At 34.1% G+C, this 6086-nt stretch overlaps 1 protein-coding gene across 3 annotated transcripts in view; it reads right to left on the bottom strand.

The window, feature by feature from the left end:
- Positions 1-6086, bottom strand: part of LOC109850562 (pentatricopeptide repeat-containing protein At3g53170) — a 16905-nt gene continuing 10819 nt past the window's right edge. Inside the window, exons 4-5 of one of the 3 annotated variants that reach the window (XM_020420603.1) lie at positions 4886-4977; positions 1-421 (exon numbers count right to left, since the gene is read on the bottom strand). The gene's annotated coding sequence lies outside the window, so the exon portion shown is untranslated. Of the gene's footprint in view, positions 422-4885; positions 4995-5049; positions 5426-6086 lie in introns of those variants that run through there. The other 2 variants (XM_020420595.1, XM_020420618.1) reach the window with 2 other exon arrangements.

Here is a 6086-nt window from a genome sequence, read left to right as displayed (position 1 = left end):
AACTCTTATCATTATTGTTTTGTTTTTCCATTTACAACTTGATATCTAGCACAAAAAGCAAAAGCTTGTGAACCAAATGACAACATTTTCAAAAGTTGTCCGCACTGTACAAAATTATTACAATTCTATGTTCTTACCGAAATGAATTTTTAGACAAAAAAGGAGGATAAACCATAGAAAAAGAAATTCAACAGATTGGTCGTGTAAATAAAAGGAGAATATAAGAATTAAGAGTAGCCCAAAAAACAATCAAAAAACAGGTTTCTACGGATTCAACTCTTCGAGTTAACTGTGATGCTCTTTGATAATCTCTGGCCCCTTTTCTTTATGAATATCATGGGTGAAACGAGATTCTGCTTGTCGATATGGGATGCGTGAAAAAAAAACACAGAGAGATTCTGCTTGCCGAGCACAATGACAACTGCGAAGAGAAAACAGAAAGTTAAACCATAGCTATATGAAGTCAAGATACATGTTTCTCAGATTGAGAAATGATGCACCTCTTCAGATGCATTTCAGAATTCTTTCTAACAGAATATATCATGGGAGATTTGAGCATTCAAAATCACTTGTATCTCCCTTTTATGACATTTGGCAGTTGGAAATGAGAATCAAAATATGTTGCCTAAACATGCAACACCAAATATTAGTTTTCCCTGATTGCAGTTCGTCATGATTAATGAAACTTGGTTCTGAACTTTGGTAACTGCGTAGAGAAGAAGCTTTGCCTATCTAAAGGAAAAAGTACCATGACAGGCAAAGTCTGAAAGTGAACTCTCCTAAACTTGCTAAGTTAGGTTTTAGCGTGCATTTGTTTGAGGTCTTGCAGTTTTGAAACTTTTCTTTTGGGACGGTCTTCGTGTTCATGGATGACATTGATGTGAAGACTTCAAATTGCTCTGAAATGACTTCGATAAATTTGGATCAAGACCTTGAACGTGGCACCAAGGATAAGCGTATTGATTGTAAATAGAATAGCAAGATGTGTGCTTATTCTGAAGACTACCAAAGAGAACCTAGAAGAATAGTAAAACTGGTGAATATTAATTGAGAGAAGCTAAAAGAGCATCCCTCTTTCTAAGAACTAGCTAACTCTCAATGCATCTTTGACTCCATCAGCTAAAGAAATCTAGACTGCTGAACTGTTACTGAAAGAAGACTTAGCAAATGCATCTTTAACCCTGTAAGTCAAAGGTAAGGTAATCTCTAAATGTCTTCTCTTAATTTGTACTTTTTCCCCTACAACTGTTTCTGGCTGAATAGCACTGGAGTAACCTTTTTTTTTTAAGAGACTGGAGTATCTTATTATAGTTTAAATGACATTGCACTTATATATCCTATCCTTTCGTTTTCCTGACATCTAAATATTCTATTGTTTCTTAAAGTAGCAGTTTACTGCCTTCTTTTAGTTAAATATTGGAATATTCTTCTTAAATATCTGAAACTTCCCCTAAAAACTTTCATGTGACTTGCACATGATGAAAATGAAGGAAATCGTGTTATGTCTACATACATAATACACAGCAGAAGACATGTATGTACAAAAATACTAAGCATGTAAAGAGCATGAAATATTCATATGGATCGTCTAATTAAATCTAACATGATCCTTATTATTAAGTGAGCATACAAGAGTTAGAAAGTCATACTTTCGTAGCGTGATTCGATGGAAGATCGAATAACCCCTAGCTCTTGCTCCTTGTAGTAGAAAATCTCCTTGTAGTGGATCTCCAAGTCTTCAAGTGAGCTTGATAAAATGGGAGTCTTCTTAAGACACAAGGCAAGATATCCACCCCGGGGTTCTTAAAATCCTACTACTTCCTCTTGCTCAAAGATTGCTAAAGTTTAGTAAGAGGAGAGCTCTCTTTTATTCTCTTATGGAAAAAAACACTTAGCCAATTTTTCATTAACCTTTCCATAAGAAAAAGAGCTCATATTTATAGAGTGAAATGTGTTCATGATATGAATGACTCATCCTATGAGTCATGCAATGAATCATCAAAAATTAATGATTAATCAAGTGAGTCATGCAATGAATCATCTTATGAATCATTACATTTCAAAACCATGTGCTAATAAACCATGTGCTCAAACCATACCACTAAGTGACTCATCTCATGACTCATTATACATGGTATGTGTATTTCATAAATGAGAATACCAAATTATTATCACTAATACAGTATTTCATAAATACGGTATATAGTATTATTCCAATCTTTAACTAATTAGTCACTATATGACCAAATAAATCAAGAGTTGACCAAAAGTCAACTGTTGACCAAAAAGTCAACTAGTTGACTAAAAGTTAACTTTATGGGAAAAATACTGGAATTCATTTCCTAAGCACATAGCATTCCGATTTTACCGATATACATAACCGTTTATGTGTATCCGGAAGAAATCATATATGCGTATCAATCATACGCATCACTCCATAAATTGTGTTTCATAGGATTCAAGTACGCGCTTGGTGTGACTCTAGGGCCCAACTTAAAAAACTCGGTAGTGGATCATATCCATAAGTACAACAGAGGTGCTAGCTACACATGAAGACCACCCGGGTATAAGTTGTGATAAAGGTCTGCAAGATGCTTATCCAATTTTATCAGGACCACTCAATGATAATACCGTACAGTCCGGTCTCTTCGTCAAACCATGTCAAACTATTGAGCCTAGGGTATGGCAAACTGTCAAACCCTAATAGCTTGATTAGTGTTTATTGATATTAAACTCATAACCTATAAGATCAAACTGACACTCAGTTTATCTTATTCACCTTGGCCAAGGATTTCCAGGCTATAGTTATATCAAACAATCTTATGACATCAACCCCTATACTGGGAGAGACGAATCCCTTCTTGGCATCTCAATATCTACTTATGTCTCGGGATGTACCCAACAAGAACCGTTATGCACAATTCAATAAGAACTGTGGTTAGGTAAAAGTCTAAATACATCTTTACTGACATATAAGATATTGCACTCATGCCTCAGGTCAAGAGACTACTATGTACTATATCACTTGAGAACTTCTATTTGACAGTTAAGTATATTACCAACTAGATGTTCTCGGCGAGTCGTTCAGTCAACTCATTCACTAATGAGTCACCTGTATACTGTATCTTGATGTCTCACATCAATGATCTAAGAGATTGATCATCTCCTTCAAAAGGAGAAATAAAGCATACACTAGTCTAAACCAAAGTGATGATGTCATATCTCAACACTTCATCAACTAGGAACATTTTAGAATATACGTTACCGACTAATCAGATCTCTTCATTACGATCACTATCCGAAATGTCTGATAGTCTAGTATTTATTCTAAGGACATTATCTGTATATTTAGAACATCAGATAAATCTAACCAAAATAGCATACTATTATTTTGAACAAGGATGTTATATACATATAGGTCCTGTTACAATATACAATAATTGCCTGCAGGGCACCTATATCTAACAGAAAATTGGCTAATTATATCTCTAAAATTGGTTGGATCAGCTAAAAGCGGGAGTAAAAACTAACTTCGGGGCAAATTTTAATTGTTAGTAAATAGCATTGAAGATAGATTTTTCAGTTGAAACCATCATTTTAAGGATTATAATTACCCAATTTCTACTATGTGCAAGTCACACGGAAAATATTAGGGGAATATTTAACGGTAATATTCCAACATTTAACTAATAGGATGCAGTACCATGCTACTTTAAACAACAAAAGGGTATTTAAATGTGAAAAAAACGATAGGGTATATAAGAAAGTCATGTAAACTATAAGGAATTTAAGTGCTATTTATCCACTGTTTCTAAACATATTACCATCCTCTTGCTCTTGCTTTAGCTTCTCATTGAGCTCCCCACATCTGATGGAAAGTACATAATCCACTAGTCCTTTAATTCATTGATATTCCTGTAAGTCCCCTCTTAAAAAAAGTATAATTGTTTTCATTTTTGTTAGCTGCTTCCAAGGTTATTTCCATACAGCAATAAAGTCTTATCCGAACTTTTGGAACTGTTACATTATCCTCTTTTTTGGTCATATTCATTTTTGGCCTTCATCCCCTGGGGATGATGTTACCTCCATTCATAGTCATTAGGTCATCGCTCCATTGAGTATGATCCTGTTACTTCTTCTCACAGCTTGTATTATCAACTTTATCTCATCCAACCCTACTAATTTGATCATTAGAAAAATTGGACATCCCATTTCCTTATGTTCAAAATATGATACTAATAAGGACATTCTATAAGCTATTTGAATTGAGAGATTTGAATAACCAATTAGATATCAAACTATTTTAAGAGCATCATGCAAGGTAACAATTAGCAACTGATTAGTTTTTATGTACCGTTTCCTAACATAGTTTCAAATGTTTTTGTTTTGATGGAAAAGGAAATAAATTATGAAGATTGAAGTCATTTACCTTCAAAAGTTAGTCATATTCAATTAATCTGGTTACTATATGTCTTCAAGTTGAGTCTGAATTTGTTTTCACTAATACAGGCATCGAGTTCATTATCCAATCATTATCCATATTTGAAACTTGTATAAGATCACATCTAAGTCCATGCAACTTAAGCTTGTTTAATATTGCATCATGCAGCATTGCGAAGAAATCTCTTTACCAAATATTGACAGAGTTCAATATCTGATTATTATACTTACATGATCCCATATCTGCCAGAAGAAAAATAAATTATGTAACACCTATAACCTCACCTAACCCGCTCAATTTATTCTCTGCTAAATAACTAGGAAGATATACATATCACAGATAAGTTACATATCTGGACCAGTAAAGTTGAAAAAACAGATAATGTTTATCATTCAAGAACAAGTGGATAAATTAAATGTCATGAAGGTGCCTGAGAATGCTTACCTAATGCAGACTGCAAGCATCATTCCTCCTTTTTCAGCTTATGATATTGAGATAATGCCTTCATAACGTTGCCTCCAGATAATTTCTCCCACCTTCAGTTTGATTGTGACTATAAAAATAGTAAATCAAGAAAAGTTTTAACATTAAAAGAAATGTCAGCATATTGAGTATAGCAACAAAGACATCTGTAATATTAAACAAATAGTATGAGGGACTTAGTTAAACAGCTTTCACAGTGGCATATGATTGACAGACTAAGTACATATGGTACACTCAGATCTGAAAAATAACGATAATGGCAAGCATCTTATTCAAACTCAATCAAGATCCCTTTCAAATGTCAAATCTTGAATCCTTCACAATTCAACTGCCTCAGCATATTAGCGCAGGTTGTCTTCCATACTTGAAATGCACCTTCCATCATTTCCACCTCCAGAATTGGATTGGCATTTGGCATTGACAGAACAGGTAGAAGATGATGTTCCAAAAGTTCATGCCATACTTTGGATGTGTGGTTTGGATAAATTTGATTCGAGCCAACTGCAATGATTTGAGTCAAGAACAAATCCAAATCTTTGAAAAACATCCCAGATAAGGTTGGCTATCTTTGTGTGTATTATGTCCAAAAGTGCTCCGCATTTCAGTTTGTTATGTCAAGAGAACTGCTAGGAGTCCAACTTATGACTCAAAAGATGGGATAAGCTAATGTATCAAAAGATAAGATAGCTAATGTATTTAAGGGTAAGTTTCACAAATCCCTCTTAACTTTGGCCATTTTTCAGATAAACACCCTTAACTATCATAATTTCATAAAAAAGCCCTTAACGTTGACGGCTTTGCCCATAACCCCTAATCTTTTTTTTATTCTACTAAACTCCTTGAAAATTTTTAACTTTAAGCCTCGAAAGTAACATCGTCAAGTCTAACATGTCGTGCCAAGCATGTGAACAAAAAAAAGGCAAAAAACTCCTCAGCCGTGAAAAACTAATGAATAATAAATATGATAAAAAGGGTGATTTTTTTCAGGCTAAGGTGTATTTCATCATGCTTAGCACGTGATATATCAGACTTGACATTTTTTGGGTGATAAAGTAAAAACTCTTCAAAGGGTTTAGTGGAATAAAAGTAGTTCACAAGGGTTACGCCCAAAACACGTCAAAGTTAGTGGGGTTTGTGGAATTAAAATAGTTAAGGGAGGTTT

The sequence above is a fragment of the Asparagus officinalis genome, chromosome 1 (genome assembly GCF_001876935.1).
Source record: "Asparagus officinalis chromosome 1, Aspof.V1, whole genome shotgun sequence".
NCBI lineage: Eukaryota > Viridiplantae > Streptophyta > Magnoliopsida > Asparagales > Asparagaceae > Asparagus > Asparagus officinalis.
This window is presented reverse-complemented; position numbering and strand designations above follow the sequence as displayed.